This window comes from Pelodiscus sinensis, chromosome 2 (genome assembly GCF_049634645.1).
Source record: "Pelodiscus sinensis isolate JC-2024 chromosome 2, ASM4963464v1, whole genome shotgun sequence".
In the NCBI taxonomy this organism is placed as follows: Eukaryota; Metazoa; Chordata; order Testudines; family Trionychidae; genus Pelodiscus; species Pelodiscus sinensis.
The window spans coordinates 46,886,041-46,908,061 of NC_134712.1; the positions used below are offsets into that span (position 1 = coordinate 46,886,041).

A 22,021-nucleotide genomic window follows, 5' to 3' on the forward strand; every position below is an offset into this window, starting at 1 on the left:
ACCTGAAATGTGCTCGGTACTTTTTCAAATTAAGACTCCTCTAAAGTACTCAAAAAATTGAGCCACTTACAGTCTTGAAAATCACGGTCTGTTTTGAGTGTAAATTTAACTGTTTCCTAACCTCCAACAGCAATATTTTATGCCTGCCATCTTTGTTCTAAGTTCTCTTTTCACTGTTCTTCTATTCTGCAACTTTATTCTGAAGTCTCAAACCCACAGGAGCAGTAATTTCATTTTATTAATTATTATATGTTTGTTAAGCAATGGCATTGTACAAGACATGAGAACAAACACACCACGATAAATCACCTCCCATCTGGCCCATAGATTGCCTGAATGCAAGTGCCTCAATATATCCTGATGCTGAATACAGAGGCAGCTCTCCTGGTCTCACTTCTCCCCAGACTCATTTATTCTTCATCATTTTGACACTATCTGCTCCTGCTCCTTCCTCATCCTTCAGTTCCCCTTTTGTCCAATTCCATTCCACAATCATTTTTGTTAAAACTCCTAGCCCTCACACTTCAAACATTCCCCTGGTCTGCTCTGCTCCTTTTTCTTGTCTTATCCCTTTCTACTCCTTTTTTCTTTCCTCAGCTCAATCACTGTGTGTGGGTTTTTTTTTTATTCTCAATGCCTCTCTTTAGCCTCAATGCCTCTCTTTGTGTTAAGATTGCCACAATTCCTTCCAATTTCCTGTCATGCCTCCTTGTCTTTCCAGGCTCTTCCTTTGCTAAGGATAGAATTGGGAACTGAAATCACTCTTGTCCTATCCACTCAACAGAATTTTGCAATACCTCCATCACTTCTGTGCCATCTATCCCCCCCCCCCTTCCACTTGCATCTCCCAATCCTCTTCTTACGTTCTCTTATACTCCCCCTTATTTTTAGTCATTGGTGATTGATTTCCTGTACTAAAACCTCTCCTTTCTGGAGCACCTTAAGACTAATTTCTCGAATCTCTACTCTTTTTTGTTCACTTTTCTTTCGACATCTTGGGTGAAATCCTGGACCAAATGAAATCAATGACAATGACTTCATTAGGGCCAGGATTTCATCCCTTGAGCCCAGGCCTTGCATATACCAGGTAGGAATTAGTTCTTTAACTTGAACGTCAACGATCTATAATCTTAATCGTCACAATAATTTTATGTAAATACTATTCATATATATACACACATACACACATACCTTTCAGAAAAGTTTAAAGATCAACTGATCAAGTACAATTTATAACTATGCTTCACCTCTTTTCAGTTAAATATTTCAAAGACATAAATGCATTTCTTGGGAAGAGAAGTTTCACTGAATATGAAACCTCTTCTTTCTCAGATTTCCTAGTGGCCTGTGTAGTCCAGAATTTTGGCCACCTCTTGTCCCTGAACTTCTCTCTTATTTATATTAGTAAGCCTGAAAATTAGCCTGTCACAATCTCCATGACTACTTTACATTCATCACTGACTTATTAATTAATTTTTGGCACTCTACATTGTTATCAGTCTTTCCTATGCTAAGTTATCCCTATTCACTCTTTTGCCCTCAGAAGTAGTTATAAATTATGATACATCTTCAGTGAATCAGCACTTGAATAGTTTTACATGCATCCAGAGATGGTGATGCAAATACAGGACATAACATCATCCTCACTGGTAAAATGTTCCTTCTATAACAAGGCTGCAAGGTAACATGGATGAACACAAAGATCCAATTTCCACCTTATTTTTTTATCATTTACTTATATTGGCTTCCTTCAAATAAATAGTAATACTAATAATGATGAAGCCAATACTAATTTTATTGATAAAGAAACTATCAGGGACATAAATGCTTGACAAGAAACAGGCTCTGTTCCTGTACTCATTGATTGTAATGGATGTAGGATTGGGATTTTTAAAGACAAAATTATGTTTAGAACTCCATGGCAGATAATCTCCAGTTTCCTGCAGAATTCAACTGAAGAATTACTCTAATGTATTAAACTTTAATCCCCGTTTAAATGAGCATAAGAAGACTAGCTCACAAGATTGCATCAAAGAAGATACTAGATCACCATCAATTCCTACTCCCAAATGGAATATCCACATACACCCCAAACTTTGATTAAAAGTAACCAATAAAGGAGTAATTTTTCAAGCATAGTTACAATTAAGTCTTCTTTTAATTTGTATTACTATTTATATCGTAGTGGCACTCAGAGACTTTAATCAGGTTGGGACAGCATTGTGCTAGATACTGCACAAACATCTAGTAAATGCCATTCCCTATCCCCAAAAGCTGATAGTTATGTCCCAGTCTTAACTGGGGAATGAAACAAACAAACAGGTAAAGGGAAGGCAGGGGTAAACAAAGCTAGGAAACTTTACTGTGGGCTATCACTGCACAGTTCACATCATTCTTTGATCATCTTTCATAAAGTATGTTATGGCTCATCTTTGAGGACCTAATCTGAAGCACATCAAAGTCTTTGGGAGTCTTTTCAATTTACTACAATGGACTGTGGATCATTTCTCATTAGCGCAAAGCAATTATGCACAAGGAATGAAATGGTTCTTCTGTGGGTAGTCAATGTGCTAGGATTTTAATTAAAGTTTGGAATTTCTCTTTAGGATATGGACGTTCCAAATGTAATGAAACCACAACTTGTTATAAATGCAAGTGTACATGTGAATATAAACCTATCCCAAAATTCAACATATTACTTTAAAATGTTAGCATAAGGGCAGGTATTTCTATGTTACTAGAAATTGGAACATATGGTAAACCAAAAAGTGCTCCAGAAACTATATGCATGCTTTACCCATATAATCCTAAATGTGTTTTAATCCCTCTAGAAAAACCATAGCTCCATTCCAACAAACACCAAGTGGGGGTGTAATACAGGCAGTCCCCGAGTTACGCGGATCCGACTTATGTGGGATCCGCAGTTACGAACGGGGCTTTTCTCGCCCCGGAAGACGGAAGCGGCGGGATGCGAGAAAAGCTGCTCCCCGTCTCCCTGGTCTGCTGGTCAGACCAGGGAGACGGGGAGCAAAGCCGCGGAGGACGCCCGCAGTGGAACAGCCCAGGCGCGCCGCAGACCAGCAGACCAGGTAGACGGGGAGCAAAGCCTTGGAGGCCGCCCACAGCGGGACAGCCGCGGCGCGCCTGGGCTGTCCCACTGCGGGTGTCCTCCGCGGCTTTGCTCCCCGTCTCCCTGGTCTGACCAGGAGACCAGGGGGACGGGGAGCAGCTTTTCTCGCCCCGGAGAACGTGACCAGCAGACCAGGTAGACGGGTAGCAAAGCCTCGGAGGCCGCCCGCAGCGGGACAGCTGCGGCACGCCTGGGCTGTCCCACTGCGGGCATCCTCCGCGGCTTTGCTCCCTGTCTCCCTGGTCTGACCAGCAGACCAGGTAGACGGGGAGCAAAGCCTCGGAGGCCGCCCGCAGCTGTGTGTGTGTCTGGGCTGTCCCGCTGTGAGCGTCCTCCGTGGCTTTGCTCCGCGTCTCTCTGGTCTGCTACGGGGTGGGGGGGGCGCAGCTAGTGCCCCCTCCCCTCCAGCAGACCAGGCTTTTCTGCCCACGACGCCTGGGGTACAGCAGCTGGGGCGCTGCTGGGTTGGTCCTGCAGCGCCGCTCCTCGGCGCTACTGGACCAACCGGCAGCACCCCAGCTGCTCTGCCCCAGGCATCCTGATTCAGCCGCTGCTGGTCAGTTTCAGCAGCGGCTGAATCAGGACGCCTGGGGCAGAGCAGCTGGGGTGCTGCTGGGTTTGCTCCAGTAGCGCCAAGGAGCACCCCGAGCAGCACCCCAGCTGCTCTGCCCCAGGCGTCCCCAAGTCAGCCGCTGCTGAAACTGACCAGCGGCTGACTACGGTAAGCCCGAGGCAGTGTTGCTCTGCCCTGGGCTTCCTGGAATCAGCCGCTGATCAGTTTCAGAAGCAGCTGACTTGGGGAAGCCTGGGGTTCTTAAGTTGAATCTGTATGTAAGTCAGAACTGGCATCCAGATTCAGCCGCTGTTGAAACTGATCAGTTTCAGCAGCGGCTGAATCTGGACGCCAGTTCCGACTTACATACAGATTCAACTTAAGAACAAACCTACAGTCCCTATCTTGTACGTAACCCGGGGACTGCCTGTAGTATAGTTGACTAACCGATTAAATACTAAGTGTATTAGTTAATGCTGTAGACTACATGTTTTTCTTTCGCCCTCCCTCTCCGCCCCGCCTTGCCAGTAAATTTTTTAGTAGGCTGGCAAGCAGCCCAGCTCAGTCCTGACTTGAGCCGGGTCCGGGACCTACACCACTACGGCTCTTCATTTAAAGTGTATTAGGAGCTGGCCAGGCAGGCAGCACATCTGAGTTCCAGCTCACACAAGTCCAGGAGCTCAGACCCCGACCCTGGACAGGGGCTGTTGCCATCCTATGCTGCTGCCTCTATATCAGAGGTAGCAGCGTGGGGCAAAAGGCAGCCAGTCTGCAAGAGGAGATCATTTTTAAACTGGTTCCCCTCTCAGACCAACCCCTACCTGGCATCCCATGCTGCTGCCTCTAAGGGTACATCTACACTACAACACTATTCCAAAATAATTTAGTCCCCGTCTACACAGCAGGCAGTTATTTCAAAATAGTGTGAAAATACTGTCCAATTGAAGGACAGTCTTACACTGACTCATTGTACAAGGAATAAGGGAAGTCAGAGGAAGAGTGTTCTATTTCGAAATAAGTGCTGTGTAGTCACTCCCTATTTTGAAATAAGCTATTTCAAACTAAAATACACAATTGACATAGCCTAATTTACATAGCTTATTTCGAGTTAAACTCTGCAGTGTAGACACACCCTAAGAGAGGCAACAGCACGGAGTGGCAGAGGGCCCCTCAGGAGTGGGGCTGGAGGGCACTGGCTGCCATCCCTGCCCTTGGGGACTATAGAATAGTCAAGTAACTGATAAGAATTCATTAGGTTAATTGACTATTCAATTAACTGATATTTAACATCTCTAACTTTGACTACTGTATTCTAAATTTTAGTGTTCTGTATAGAACACTGAAGATTTTTCAAGTATTTCTAGTTATGAACATTTTTTTTTGTAACTTGAAGACCAGCCCTGAGAAAAGAAATTCCTTCAAGCTTTCTTTGTAGATGTTTTTCATCTTTGTCTCCATTAAGACTCTCATAAATTGGCAGGAACAGGAGGGTGCCTGGTAACTTGGGAAAATAGAACAATATTCCTGCCCTGCTTGAAATTTACAAACTGTCAAACTGCTAAGCCTCAATATATTTTATTCTGCTATGTGGGGAAAAAAATCTTCTAAATGTTGGGGTGATGGACGTGCTGGTTTTATTCAAGCAACAAAACACTGTGAATAGCTTCTCCACACCTCCCCTTTAATTACTTTCATAATTTAAACTGTAGGAAGTCAAGGATCATACCATTTTGAAGTTACTACAGAAAAAGAAAAAGAAATAGAAATGGCCACAGCATATATTTTTGCAGTTAGAAGCAATATTCCAAAAGCTCCAAGGCCATCAACTTTGCCTGGCAAGGATTCTTTTGTCATTGCAAGGAATTTTTGTTTAACACCCACCACAATGTTATTTCTGAAGGGCTTTAATAAAAAATCTGTTCTCACTCAAGCAATAATTGCTAGAGTGGATCCAAAATTAGGCCGGCTATTCTCACAAATGGATTATTAAGAGGCATAAGAGGTAGTGGTGATTTAGTGTGGTATGGATAGAGTTAGAATCCTATAATCCATGATCATGTATCATATTCCTTAGACAATTCTAAAGAAAACAGAACTCTATAATTAAAGACAAAGTCTAAAACATAAACCTCATTCTCTCACACTCAAAGTATTATAATCCTGGCTCTGATGACCAACAAAGAGGAGAAGGACCCTGCTTTTTTACAGCTAATGTGGGTGAAAACATTGCATATATAAAGCAGATAGTTTTCCTGTGATAGAAATCTGTGTCTCTACCTGCATTTTATGCTTAGCACAAAAATGGGTGTTTTGGATTGTAGTACATTGCATTAGCAATAGACCACCTGCTAGGAAAATCCAGAGGAGAATTCATTTTTCCATTGGGAAAACAAGCAGTAATTAATTCAAGAAACTGGAGTGAGGCAAAAACAACATAATAAATTTTCGTTTTCACATAACACATATAACACGATAAATGGGAAGATAAAGGGATTGTATTATAGTTCTAGCTACCTTTTCAGCAACATATGACCCCATTTGAAAAATATCCAATCAAACCAAAAACTGCATGAGTGTCCAAAATTCACCCCTGCACGAAAATATAAGAAAAATATGCTGGTATAACACTTTTTGGGGAGTAAATCAGCAGAATGATGGCTCGACTGGAAAAAAAAAAAGGCCATGGCAGATTCTGTTTCAGACTTTCCTATAGCTGTATAAGGATGAGTAGCTCCATATTTAAAATACTTAGTGAGTCTATTAAAGTTACTGAATCTTTTTTGTTTTGTTTATTTATTGGTATAATCATTTTCTCTTCATGGACCACTAAGTTTCACATTTAGTTCTTTCTAGAATGGCAATACCATTGTTGTTTTCTCTGAAAATATAACCAGATGAATAGATTCCTCTCAAGAGAGGTAGGTGCATAACTAGTTGGAAAACTGTTCCCAGAGAGTGGTTATCAATGGTTCACAGTCATGCTGGAAGGGCATAATGAGTGAGGTCCCATAGGGATCAGTTCTGGGTCCAAATCTGTTCAATATCTTCATCAATGATTTAGAGAGTACATTTACAAAGTTTGCAGATGAGTAAATTCTTTGGATTATAATTCAAAATTATGTAGACAAACTGGAGAAACAGTCTGAAATAAACTTCCTAGCTGTAAGAGTAGTTAAGCACTGGAATAAATTACCTAGGGAGGTTGTTGAATCTCCATCCCTGGAAGATTTTAGGAGCAGATTAGACAAACACCTGTCTGGGATGGTCTATATAATACTTAGTGAATGCAGGGGCATGAATGCCATGAATGCAGCGGCTAAACTAGATGATCTCTCAAGATTCCTTCCAATACTCTGATTCAAATATAAACATTCCAAATTATTATTTTTGTCAAATTCTGAGATTCATCTTTCACTTTTGGATGTCAAGAGGATGGAACACATGGCATTGAGGATATTGCATTGTTGACTGTTTTTATGATTTTTTTCTCGATGTAGTGCTCTCAGATTTGATCTGATCCTCTGTTTAAACATTAAGAAACACAGGAGGAGGTAAGATAAAACACAGGAGGAAGTAAGATAAAAAGGTGATTTAACATTGCATGAGGGGTTTTAACATATCTGGGAGTTATATTATCTGTTCATTTGGAGCTTGGTTCTGCAAGATGTCAAGTATCTCTACCACAAAAACCTGGCAGGATTGGATTCATACAGTCTCTTTCAAGAATTAATACCATTTCCCGATTAAACAGTTCACATCTTCTATGATTTCACATTTTCACACTAAGTAAATTGAGAAAGGTTGTCTTCTATGTACTTTGAAATGCTCAATGTAATGATTTTGAGGGACAAATTTCATGGTTTCTGAAAAAATTGGTATTGACAATCTGATGATAAAATTTAATATCAGATTACTGGACTTCATTAACCCCATGGTGGCAAATGAGGATTATTTTAGGATTATATTAGGGCATGCGTATACACCCACCTGTCTCAATAGGCATACCTGAATATTCTGAATCCTGCTGAGGCCTCCACACACAGCAGGCTCAGAAACAGAGTGTGCCCTAACTTCAAAACCAGGCTTGGATTAACCAATGCGCACAGGGTCCCCATCTCAGGAGCAGCCCTTGATCACTGGAAAACAAAACACAACAGACCAATGCTACAACCCTGCATGCCACACAACTGTGAAAGTCCTGGGTGGGCAATGAACAGAACAGGCAGCTAGGATCAGGAGGATTCACCCTAACCCAGGAGCAAAGTATTGAGTGGAGGGTGGTTCCGGTGAGTCACCAGGAAGCTGCAGAGAGTCACAGGTGATGGGCTAAAAGCGAGGTGTCAGTGCGTATGGGGGGGCTGGAAAATATGGGGGGCAAATGGAGGATGTTTGGGTAAAGCATGTCATCAGATGTTGGTGGATAGTGAAATTGGTAGGCAGGATGTTGGAGGCTGTGGTTGTAGTGAGCAAGATGTACAGTAAGAATGCTGGGTTGTATATATGGGATAAGTATTAGGAGCTAGTGGAAGGCTTCTGGGTTATATGTGTGGTGGGTTATATTTGAAATAGGGATACTTTAAAGGTAGGGGGAGTCCCAATTTCCATAAGGCACAGGACCCCAAAATTCTTTGATCTAAGACCCACATTTGGTGGGGCAACTACTTTGCTGTCATCTCTTACCAGTTCTGTCATGAACAGGAGGAATGCTGACCAGCACCTGGTGACCAAGGGGTTAACTCAGGTAGCTAGCAAAGCTGCTGGCAAAGAGCCAGAGAATCAATGGGCATACAGTGTTGAAATCTGAATTGGATATAAGTTCCCCGCCTGCTTTCTTTGTGTGGCAGAGATAAACCAGGAGTTGAGAGACACAGAATGATTTAAAACCAGGCAGGACTACCATGCCCCATGGAATTCAGGTCATGGGAATGGACTGAACAAAGAGAAAATCAGAAATAAGTAACAGGGAAATGTGAATCCAGTTGCGTTAAGGGTAATTTTTCTTTATTTTTTTGGTTTGGTTTGAACTGCTCTGTGTGATTCTGTGCCTTCCCTCCCCCTTTACCATCTAAGCATTGCACTGGAGGTATTTTTTTAAATCTGTTTTAATTTGTTTTCCTTAGTTGCTCTGTAACATCTAGCAACCAAGCATGCTTTATCAATTTTATCTTTTGTTTTGTAATAAAAATCACTTATTTTAAGGTGATGATTTCATTCTTGTGTCTGTGTGGATCTGCAGGCCTCTGACTGAGGGGGTCAGCTACCAAATACTGCAGCTTGTTTTTCTCTTTTATTTTTCAAGCTCCTTTGGGTCAAAAGAACTTGGAGCACCCCTGGGGGGTGATTTCAGGTGTTCACCCCTGGTTTTTTAGGGATCAAAAACACTTGATGGTGGCAGCAAATTCCCCAAAATCTGTGTGGTGATCCTGGGAGTGGGGAGAGGGAGGAGAGTTTTGGTTTCTAGTGCTTGTAGAGGCAAAGGGGTTTTGTTTTCTTTTGAGCTCTTTGCGGGCCCCCATCTTCTGCACTCTGAGGCCGTGTCTGGATTTCAGCCCTTTTTTGATAAAGGGATGTAAATTAGGTACATCAATATTGCAAATGAAGCTGGGATTTGAATTTCCTGCATTTCATTTGCATAGTGGCAGCCGCCATTTTTTTCCACATTTTGAAGGGTCAGTGAATGAAACGTGAAGTCTTTCAGCACTTTCCACAGGACAGACAGAGAAGAAGTAGACCTCCTGGCTCTGATAGCTCTGAATACATCCAGTGCCTAGGAACGGACTGTGCTGCTTATTCAGTTGGTGTTATACTTTGCCTGTATTTGTTTGTCAAAGTGAATGTCTGTCCATCCACTGGGATATCTGTTTGATAGGACTGTCCCTTTGGGTGAATATGAGTTCTATTCAGCTAGTCAGCTTTGGATGTGAAGTGGTCTCCAAGACCTGCTGAGATTTTTTTCAGACCAAACACAACAGAAGAGAGGCTTCTTTCAGATAGGACTTACTGCTTTTGATGACCTCCCACCAACCAGTTGGTGTACGTCTACAGAGCTGCGTTATTTCGGAATAACTGACATTATTTTGAAATAACAAAATGCATGTTTACACAGCAAGTCATTATTTTGAAATACTGTTGAGATGGAGGACTGCTTACTTTGACTCCTGTAACTTTCATTTCATGAGGATTAGGGGAAGTCAAAGGAAGAGTGTTCTTCCTTCAACTTCTGGTTGTGTGAACAGCGCCAAAAGCCGAATTAAGCTATTTCGACTTCAGCTACACAATTGACATAGCTGAAGATACATATCTTAATTCTACTTTTGCCCTGCAGTGTAGACATGCCCTTAATGTGCTACTTCTGGTGGACTGTTGGCTTTGATTTGAATCTGGAACTAGGGGTAAGCATGTTAGGTGGAATGAATTAGATGCCTTCTCTTTGACTAAGACTGAAGACAATATACACCCATTTTCTGCATGCATATCAGGCACTTTTCAGGAAAGCGCTATTTTAAAATGATTTAAAATGTGTCAATAAACCTATGTTGTACCAATCTCACAAGAAAATGAAAACATAATGCATCAGTTATTCACAAGAGGCCCAAATGCTCTCATACTAGTGTATGGGCAAGGAACTTCCTCAGCACTCAAGGGATTTGAATTTTCCCCTGTATGTCCACTTGACAATTGCCTACTTCCACTCACACAGTAGCTTTATTCTGATGCACAAGATCCCTTCCACAGTCACAGAAACCTAAGATGCCAGTTCCAGTAGAGTATGTGAGTAACTTTAAACATGTGAATAATCCCACTGAAGTCCAGAAAACTGAACAAAAGCCTTAAAGTTATGAATGTGCTTACATTCCTTGCTGAACTGGTTCCTTTGTGAATTTCACCCTAAGTTATGAAAATAATTAGCACAATTAGAAGTTAATATATTCAATTTAATACTTTAAATATAGAACAGAATTCACTAAGCCATCAGTAAAAGAATGGTACAGTATTTTTTTAGTCTAACAGTGTCTCAGAAGCATGATGGTTCAGTAATATATTTAGTTTATCAATTCCAATTAAGTTATTATAAGAAAGAAAGAAATTTGAACTTACTGATCTGTCTGCATAAGCTCTAGGGATACCAGTTCAAGTCCGTCATAATTGTTTTAATAGGTTCAATTTCAGAATATCTATTTATACCAAGCCTAACAGCTTTCCTTTGTACAGTCTCTAATTTATTAATTAGCATCAACTTCACAGGTTCCCAAATGGAAAGATTGTTTTATTATGAAATGAGAGATTAAAATGCCTGATTTTAACTATTTTATAACCAATTTTACAATCTTATTTTAACTCGGTTGAGAGTTGTTCTAGGAATGCTAATGCTGACTATTCTAAACCAGCTATCAGAAGGATCAAACATTTATGGTCCCAGTCTTCTCTATTTAAACCTTTTAGTATTTCCCTTTGTCTAATTAATCTGACTGTGACTGATATTCAGGAATCTTCTGTGGCTTAGTATGAAGCTTAGAAATGCTAGCATAGAGTCACAGAAAAACAATTACTAGCACTCATGGACACATGTAAAAGTTGCAGAGTCAATCAATGTTAGGATGGACTTATGTCAGGGCTTCATGTGATGGCATTGTAACTTGCCTTCGCTCTAAATATACTGATTAATTTAGGACATATTGAAAGGGTTTTTGTGTAGTGTTTTGTGTAGTGGCCCTGTTTCTAACCTTCAAACCAGTTCTCCCGCCTTGCTTGCACAGACATTTAGTCTCTCTCTAAATTCAATTAAAATTATGCTCCACTTCCATTAAGACAATCTAGTTTTTTGAAAAAAAAAACCAGACACAAAAATTTGCAAGTAGAAAACACTTTAAAATTTCAGTAAATGCAACTTGGAGTTAAGCAAATAAAATGCCAGAAAATACATCTTTTCTATTTATTGCCACTAGTGTGTCTTCTGTGATATGGAGCAAATATTGCAGAGCATCTCTGTTTAGGTATCCTCACTATTATATTTTCATTCCTGTAACTAGACCTTTTCTGCTTTAAGAAATGAAGGGAGCAGAAAAGAGCCATGTTCATCTTATACTTGGGTTCTTAAACTGTCTTCTTATCGAACCATTGTATTTTATTTTTGAATTTCTGCTTATTGGTTATCAGACAGTCATACATTGTATTGTTCTTGAAAAAATGAATGAAGACAAACACTATATTTCGTACAAATACATTATTATCAGCTGTGAACTATATATTTGCTCGCTAAAGTTAGACAAAAACAGATCCTACAAATTAGTGAAAGTAGCACTTGTTTATCTGCATTACTAAAAATCTAAAAACATATTTTTTCCTTAAAAATCAATTGTAGATTTGATTTTAGTGCTGCATCAGAAAGAAAAAATTCAAAGCCTTTTTCCCCTGCAAAATGTCATTATTGTATTTTTGGCTAGCCCTAGTTCTAACCTTCTGAAACATTTTTCCCATTTCAGACTGTTAAGAGGGGAAAGTTCATACACTTTCCCTTTAGTACCAATTCCTAGCTACTACAGTCACATGCACACTAAAGCTTCCTTGATCTCGGGCCTCCCATGCCTACTATCTCTGAAGAAGGTTCAGGAAGCAGGTTTCTTGGAGGTCAAATGCTTGTTCCTGGTCATGTCTGTGACTACAGCTTTTAGTTTCAAAGACCCCAAAGAGCTGTAGCCAGCAAATAGAGAACTAAACTTATTCATGATCAGAGCCTTTTATTCAGTGACAAAAACCACAAGAAAATTGCAAAATAAATAATGCCAAACAAGTTTTGTAATAAGTTTCAGTCACGAAGCAAAAGTGAAATTCTGAGGGTTTTCTTTCTAAGTTATTTTAAATAGGTTCATAAGTACTTTTCAAATGTATTTTTGGAGGGCTTTTAATACTTCTATTCTACATACCTGCTCAAAGTTTTTTCTCATTGATAATATTGAATATGTGGTTCCACTTTGTTTCTTTGTTTACCTTCTTATTTGTGTGCTCAGCTTCTTGATAGAAAGCCCTTGTTATTGTTAGGTAGTGAAACTAAGAAATTGTTCTTGTCTTTACAGGTAAGTGTATCCATTAACAAGTGCTCTGAAAAAATGTATCACGTGTTCATCAAAAAAAAGTAACTGTCAATTTGATGAAGTACAACTCACATCTCATTAGTGTTGAGCACAGAAGCAATATTCCACATCAAAAATGACTGCTAAAATATTCACAATTACCAGCTGTTCAGAATCCATTTTATATAGATAAAAAACATGTCAAATTTAATTTATCAGATGCTTTCTGCTGTCATACTTTTCTTTCGTTCAATGTACTGAAAAGTTATAAAACAACCTCAGTGTTATTCTAGACGTGTATCGTATGGGCAAAAAGAATAACAAAATCTATTATGCACCAAGATATAATGAAAGCTACATGGATGAATAATCTTTTGTAGGTTCTCTTACTCTGAAGGCTGAATAAATTATCCATTTCATCATAAATTGTGATTTTTCAGAACACAGACTTGGTCTTCCAATATGTTTGAATATAGTCTGCACATTTTGATGCTATCACAATATAAATAAGTAATAATAATGTAACTATCTTTGGATATACAATAGCTGGCATCTTTTAAAATAAATTTCATATCTGCCATAGTCCTAATTAAGATTGCTACCCTATAACTGTGTGCACTGTTGTAGTTATGCTGCTTCCATGATATTGGAGTGACAGTGTGAGTGAGGTAACATCTTTTATTGGACCAACTTCTGTGGGTGAAAGGGAAAGGTCTGTCTTGACTCTCTCACCCACAGAATTTAGTCTTATAAAAAATATTGTGACAGAGACAGGCTAGATGGCTACAGGAGAGTAATTGAAGGCAAGTACATTAGCCCCAGAATAAATACGTTTTCTTTCTCTGTGTAAGGTAAAAAGGGTTAATTCAGAACAATAAGGAACTTGCCAGAATCAATTAAGGCAGACAGGGCTATTGAGACACCTGAAATCAATCAGGAAGTTTGTAGAACAGGCTGATAAGACACCTGGAGCCGATTAAGAACCAGTTAGTACTAGTTAAAAAGTACTCCCCTTCAGTTAGCTCATTATGCACAAGGGGCTGGGCCATGGGCACTTGGTGCAACTAGGGCTGGGGGAGGCAGGTCCTCAGCCCCACCTACAGCCCTACTCTCTCTGGTGAGGTTCCCCACCACCACCACAGACAGGGGAGGAGGTGGGGCAGTGGGCTTAGCATGTACGTCCTTCCCCCCCTTCCCCCAGCTCCAACCACAGGGAGAAGACAGGGAATGAGGCGAGTGCGTGTGTGCATGTACACCTAGCCTCCCCGGTCCCATAGCACCGGAGCACCGGGGAGGGAGGAGAGCATGTGGCTCCACCCTCCCTGGCCTGGGAGCACTGGGAAGGGAAGAGGGTGCGTGGCCCCAGCATCCCTGACCCTGGAGCTCTGGGGAGCGGGGAGGCCGCATGGCTCCAGCCTCCCCAGACCTAGAGCACCAGGGAGGGATGAGGATGCATGGTTCCAGCCTCCTTGGCCCCCAGAACACTGGGGAGGGAGGAGGGTATGCAGCCTGAGCTCCAGGCCCTGGAGCACCAGCAAGGGAGGAGGCCATGCGGCTCCAGCCTCCCCAGCCTGCAGAACACCGGGCAGGGCAAAGGGAAAATGGCCGGAACCTCCCTGATTCTGGAGCACTGGGGAGGGAATAAGCCACATGGTTCCAGCATCCCTGGCCCTGGAACACTGGGGAGAGAGAAGGATGTGTGGCTCCAGCCTTCCAGGCCTCAGAAGACCAAGGAAGGAGGAGGCCACACTGCTTGAGTCTCCCCACCATTGAAGCAATGGAGCACTAGGGAGGGAGTAGGCCATGCGGCTCAAGCCTGTCTGGCCCCAGAACATAGAAAGGGTGGGCACTGGGCGCAGCAGTACTCTGATCCCAGAATATCTACAGTAGGCATTATGGGGGTGCAGTGTGAGCAGGCCATACCTGTTGGTTTGGGAAGGCTGTGCCTTCCCCCTCCTAGGCTACCAAAAGGCTCTGACCTGAGGGTAAGAAGGCATTACGGAAAGTCTGGAGTTACAAATGCTATCAGAAAGAAGGACCTGTGCTGAGTAAGATACTGGGAGAGGCTGTGAGGAAATGGCCCTAATATCCTCCAGTTGCGTACTCGCCATGGGAGAGTTGACCCAGACAGTGTGTCACACTACAGGGGAAGGACTAATATGGTGAAAAGTCTGACTTCTCCCCAAACCACTTGGAGGGCAGCAGAGAGTTTGGTCTCTTCTTTTCCCCACACTGGCCAATGATGAGAGTGGCTAAATAAACAGAAAATTTGTACCCCTAGGAAAATCTAAATCAAGGGCTACTATGAGCCTCTGAAGAGAGCTGTCTGCCTGAAAGCACCAGACCCACCAAGGCAGAGAAAGAGCTTTGACTCAATATTAACTCACCCCCTTGTGTCTTTTTTCTGAAATAGCTACAAAATTAAAAATAGAATGCAGTATTAATTCACTCACAAGAAAGTAAATCTGAAATATTTATGAAGATAAAAATTTCCAGATATTAAAAAACAGAGAACAGCAATAAGTATTAGAGAAAGTCAACTACACTGTAGGAGTCAACTTAATGGGTTACTTTTAGATGCTATGCAATTAATTGATGAGGTCTGATGGGTTTTAGAAATTTCTAAGAAATGATTTGCCTATTTTACTACTACTTTGCCTAAGGTGAAGCAAGTGTGGGGATCTTTGGGCTTAAATATTACTTTAGAAAATGAGGCTGAAGTCCTTTATACACTGGGACGAAGAACACTATTTTGAACTGTAGATCAATAGTACACAGCATCAACACAAGAGTGATCACTTTTCCCCCCAGGTTACTCAAGAATCGATTGACAGCAGTTAGATATGGTTTATTAGAGATGACTGATTCTATATAGAAATCTGATATAGTTATGGGACAATAACTATCTAAGTAAAGGAACAAAATATCTAAACTATTCTTACAAAATTTTATTTAATTTATCCTTATACAATTTTAGTTTTATGTATAAATTTTATAAATAACTATATATCAGATGTTATAATTTTATAGATGTGTGCATGTATAACATCTTACATTGTAAATTTATATATATTTTATATAAAAACCTATAATTTTATAGAGATACACACATACACACACACAGCTTTGCAAGGAAATTTTCAAAGGTCTCAATCCTGCAACCATTTATATAGCTACACACGTTCCTTGGCTAACTACTGTACTACTATATAATAACATTGTTCTTATATACTTCCATGGCCTATGAATATCAGTGCTGAACTTAGAGTAATCTTTATATACAGAGATTATTACAGGAGAAGGAATGGGAATAAATGGGATTTGACTATCATACTAGTTTTTTAACGCTAATTTAGGAGGTATCTGGAACCTTACCTCCTTTTTATACAAGGCACATGAGAGTATATTTTAAAAGTTTTTGACTAATTCCAAGATGGGAGGTATTGCAAGTCCTTTGAAGGATAGGATTATAATTCAGAATGATCTAGACAAAGTGGAAAAATGGTCTGAGGTAAATAGGATGAAATTCAATAAGGACAAATGTACTCCACTTAGGGTGTGTCTAGACTACATGCCTCCTTCGACGGAGGCATGTAGATTAGCCAGATCGGAAGAGGGAAATGAAGCCGCGATTAAAATAATCGCGGCTTCATTTAAATTTAAATGGCTGCCCCGATCTGCCGATCAGCTGTTTGTCGGCAGATCGGGGGAGCCTCGTGAAACCAGGTTTACCTGTGTCGATGAAGAAAGGCTTCTTTGTCGGGGCATCGCGTCCAGACTCCCCCGATCTGCCGACAAACAGCTGATCGGCAGATCGGGGCAGCCATTTAAATTTAAATGAAGCCGCGATTATTTTAATCGCGGCTTCATTTCCCTCTTCCGATCTGGCTAATCTACATGCCTCTGTCGAAGGAGGCATGTAGTCTAGACACACCCTTAGGAAGGAACAATCAGTTTTACACAAGCAAAATAGGAAATGACTATCCAAGGAAGAGTACAGCAGAAGTGATCTGGGGGTCATAGTGGACCCACATGCTAAATATGAATCAACAGTGTTTAAAAACAGACAAACAAAAAATCCAAAAAAATCCAAACATAATTCTGGGATATATTAACGGAAGCATTTAGAGCAAGACATAAGAAGTGATTCTTCCACTCTATTCTGTACTAATTAAGTCTCAATTGGAGTATTGTGTTCAGTTCTGAGTGCTGCATTTCAGGAAAGATGTAGACAAACTGGAGAAGGTCCAGAGAAGAACAACAAAAATAATTAAAGGCTAGAAAACAACCTGTGAGGGAAGATTGAAAGAAGTGAGTTTGTTTAGTCTGGAAACAGTTTGTTGCAAGCTACATGTTGTAGGCATCTATTTGAAAGAGCTGGCTGTGAAACAGCATCTTTGCTATCTAGTGTCTTCATTTGTAGCATGCTGATCAGATTTGGGGAGGGAAGAAGGGAGATAGTAGGGTTGTCAGGTGTCTAGTTTTGAACCGGATAGTCCAGTATTTGAGCTTTCTGTTCAGGAAACAAACTGAGAAAATATAAACCAGAAAACATAAATGTCCGGTATTTTCTAAATAAGATGTAATGTAGATTATGATGTAATGTCAAGTGTGTTGGGTATTTTTGCTGAAACCATCTGGCAACCCTAGGAGGGAAGAACTGTGGACTTGTGCACGAAAAGCCTGAAGTCTGCCACAGTCTTACGGCAAGACCTAATAAAGATTTGTAGATGTGGGGAATCATCAACCGATGCCTGTGACAACCATTTTAACAGCACTGTAAAAATGAGCAAATTTTGTTGTTTTATTGTTAGACATACAAGGCATATATTCTTGGTTTTGCTTCAATGTAATCTTAAACTTGGTACAAGGACACATTTGTACTACTCTTATTTGCCAACATCGTCTTGTCAGAATTTAAATCACATTTCTCTGTTTTCTTTAAGATTATACTTTTGTTGTATGAAAACTGTTCGTTGATTGGGTAATTTTAACTGTACAATGTAACAAAAGATGCGAAATTACTATTGGGTATTAGTAGTGCTTCAAATATGTAAAAAATATACAAGCTTTTTGGTGGACCTGAATCTCAGAGACACCCCATTCCACTACTGACTGGGGCATCTGTGTGCTTTGGCAGAAAGAGACAGGGGCAGAGTTGATTAATCCAACAGAAATAAAAAGAAATCATGTAGGATATAGCTATCAAACTCCAGCAGAGAGTATCAGATGTTTCCATATACTGAATGCACTTCCCTTGTCCATAGACATTTGTAGATTATATTATACTGTTAGTATTAAAAATGACTTTCAACAAGAATGATTGATATTGGCACAAATCCTGCTACATCAACATTAACAGGACCACATTTAAAAGGCTTGAGAATAAAAAAAAACCATCACCCTGAAGGATTTCAGAGGAAACACACACAATTATGTGACCTACACAAAGACCTTCCAGAAAAAGAAGCATGCCCTATTTCATTAGAAAACCTCCATGAAGCTTCTATAATCAGCATAGACAGTTGAGTTGCAAAGGCGAATTAGCACTTACTTCCAAAACTAACTGCAGGTACTTAATCGTGCAAAGGGCAAAGTATCATGAAAGATGTTTGATGGCTTGCTACAACAAAGTCAGGGGAAAAAACTGAGAAAAGTAAACAGATGATGTTGCAGTGGGAAAGAGTTCATGACCTACAGAATTACAATCTAAATATAAATTTTATTCATCGTAAAAAATATTAACTGACAATGTAAGCCTTTTGTTCTGTCAATAAAATATGAAACGTCACAATTTCTGTGTATCTTATTTGTCATTAGTAACACTGAGTGAATAATGTGGACAAATATCAATTCTTATTGAATATTTTTGAATTCAGGTATTTGCTATTCTTTTTTTTGTACTCTGTGATTGGCCCCTTTAGTTGCATAATATGTTTGTGCTCAGATTAGAGGATTAAAACTTTTTGAAAAAAAGATAACAAATGATGAATATTGAAGAATGAATGGCAAATATTTTGGCTTAAATATGTATATATATTTGCATGCAGAATAGGGTATGAACACAAATAGCGTATATTCCTGCGTACAAGATGACTTTTGATGTTAAAAAACATCCCCCAAAAATTGGGGGTCATCTTGTATGCCGGGTATACATCCCAGGCACGCCTGGGCTGCCCTCCCCGCCCGAGCCCCTCCACGGCTTTGCAAAGCCTCGGGGGAAGCCGGCGGCGGGGCATCCCAGGCGCGCCTGGGCTGCCCCCCCCCGCCAGCTTCCCCCAAGGCTTTGCAAAGCTGCTGCGGCTTTGCTCCCGGTGCCTCTGGTCTGCTGGGGACCGTCTCCAGCAGACCAGAGACACCGGGAGCAAAGGAGGCGGAGGGGCGCTGGGGTATAAGATGAAACCCTATCTTTTAATTAAGAAATTAGGGGGTCGTCTTATACGCCCAGTCGCCCTATACGCCGGAAAATACGGTAGCCTTTCTTCAAAAGCTTGTGCAAGCCAAATCTAATTTGTATGAATAGTTTGGGGAATGAACTCAACAGACATTTGAGACTCAAATGAATGTTCACAAACATTGTTTTAGCAATATGTAACTTACAACTAAATGTTTGGAGTGTTGAAAAAAATCATCCCCTGTTTATTAAAAAAAAATCTAGTTGTTTAGAATTTTGGCTCCAAACTCAAACTTGTAATTGGGCTTATCCACCTTATCCTGACACTCAAGAAGCTACATTGGGTTTCCCTCCTTCCATACAATGACAGTCCCCTATGCTTCTACCAACCCATAAAGAAGGAAGTATACATAGGAATAGCACAAACATGTAAGGACAAAAACTAGGAAGGTCAAGACAAGAAATATTAGGGACCATAAGAAAGGGGTTCTTCAAATATATCATACAAAAAAGTCAGATCAAGGATAGTATGAATGCATTGCTCAATGGTGAAGGTGAGCTGGAATGGAAGATGATCGGAAAGCAGAGATGTTCACTGCTTTCTTTGCTTCCGATTTCACACAAAATATATTGTGACCAGATGACTAGTGAATTACTATACACAATAAAGGGGACGGATAAAGTAAACACTACTTCAGAAATCTTCTGACCAATCTAAATATAAAATCAGTGGGGCTGGATGCTGTTCTCCCAAGTGTACTGAAGGAATCAGCTGAAGGAGTCTTGGAGCTACTGGCAATAATATTTACAAACTCCTGAATGATGAAAGATGCTACTAGAACAATGTATAAAACATTCCATTTTAAAATACCAGGAGGATGAAGGCATCATCACTAACAGCCAGCATGGAATTACCAAGAACAAATCATGCCAAACTACCTTGATTTCTTTCTTCAACAAGGTAACTGATTTGCTGGTTAGAAGAATGTGATGGACATAATACGCCTTGACATCAGCAAAGTTTTTGACACAATACCCCAAGAACTTCTGATAAGTAAGCAGAAGAAATGTGGGCTTGAGAGAACTACCATTAAGTGACTTTATAATTGGCTGAACAACTGAAAAAAGTAACTATTAATGGAATGATAGTGGATTGGAGAGAGGTCTTAAGTAAAGCTGGTTTTGGTTAGCACCTTAATTAGTGATCTGGATACAGGTATAGAGAAAAGACTGATCAAGTTTGCAGATGACACAAAGTAGGGAGGCAGGGATTGCCAGTACTTTGAGGATAGTGTTAAAATTCAGAAATATCTTGATAACTTGGAGAACTGAACTACACACAATAAAATTAAATTCAACAAGACAAATGTAACATGCTACACGATGGCTGTGTCTAGACTGGCCAGTTTTTTCGGAAAATCAGCCACTTTTCTGGAAAAACTTGCCAGCTGTCTACACTGGCCGCTTGAATTTCCGCAAAAGCACTGACAATCTCATGTAAGATTGTCAGTATTCTTGAGGAAATACTATGCTGCTCCCGTTCGTGCAAAAGTCCTTTTGTGCAAAACTTTTGTGCAAAAGGGCCAGTGTAGACAGCTCAGATTTGTTTTCCGCAAAAAAATCCCGATCACGAAAATGGCGATCGGGGCTTTTTTGCAGAAAAGCGCGTCTAGATTGGCATATACGCTTTTCTGCAAAAAGTGCCAATCTAGACGCTCTGTTCCGAAAATGCTTTTAATGGAAACTTTTCCGTTAAAAGCATTTCCGGAAACTCATGCCAGTCTAGACGTAGCCTTAGGGAATTAAACCAAAAGTAGAAATTCAGAATGGTGGGAAACTGACTTGATATCAGAACTGCTGAGAAGAATCTGGGAGATCTGGTGGATCACAACCTCAACCTGAGTCAGCAATGTTAAAAATTCAAATAAATATTTAGGTTATATCAACAGAGGCATAGCATGCAAGTCACTAGAGGTGATAACACTGCTTCATTGAGCACTGCTGGTTTAGAGGTGAGCGACAAAAAAGATCAAAGGAATGGAATGCAAAGCATATGAGCAAAGGCTGAAGGAAAAGGGTATGTTTATTTTGAAAAAGAGGAGATTAAGGGAGACATGAAAGCAGTCTTCACACATTTGAAATGATATAAAAAAGATGGAGAAAAGTTGTTCTTTTTCTACCATAGAGAACAAGACTAGAGGCAATGGGTTCAAAATACAGCATAGCAGATTTAGATTATATCTCAGGAAAAATGTTAAAAACAACAAATAGTCTGGTAGCACTTTAGGGACTAACAAAACATGTATATGGTATCATGAGCTGTGCCCACGAAAGCTCATGATACCATCTGCATGTTTTGTTAGTCTTTAAAGTGCTACCAGACTATTTGCTGTTTTTTAAGTTTACTCTGTACAGACTAACTCGGCTACCCCCTGAACTTTGTAACTGTAAGAATAGTAGGGCAATAGTACTGACTGCCTTGGGAGGTTGTGAGAGCTACTTCACTGGAGGTTCTTAAAAGAAGACTTGGTAGCCATCTGTCTTGGATATTTTAGGCACAACAACTCTTACGTCTTGGCAGAAGGTTAGACTCCATGTCCTTTATGGCCTCTTCTGATACTCTGATTTTATGATTTTAAGAACTTAAAGGAAAACAGCATTGAAACCATAGATGTTACCACTTATTTTCTAACCCTTGTTCACTTAGAGACTCATAACCAGTCCTCTATGTGGAGCACACCATGTAAAAATGTGCTGCACCTATTCACACTGAAGCTTTACGGAAAACACAAGAATGTAATTAGCCAAAATGTCAGGGGACTGGGAGTGTGGAGAAATGGTATGTCCATCAAGATGGCTCTTCTAGAAGATTC

The 22,021-nt window shown here is 40.4% G+C and overlaps 1 protein-coding gene across 7 annotated transcripts in view; it reads right to left on the reverse strand.

Moving 5' to 3' along the window:
* Positions 1-22,021, reverse strand: part of RALYL (RALY RNA binding protein like) — a 566,823-nt gene that overhangs the window by 435,398 nt on the left and 109,404 nt on the right. Inside the window, exon 3 of one of the 7 annotated variants that reach the window (XM_014581715.3) lies at positions 7,689-7,819. The exons of the other annotated variants lie outside the window; for them this stretch is intronic. The gene's annotated coding sequence lies outside the window, so the exon portion shown is untranslated. The remainder of the gene's footprint in view (positions 1-7,688; positions 7,820-22,021) is intronic. 7 annotated transcript variants of the gene reach the window in all.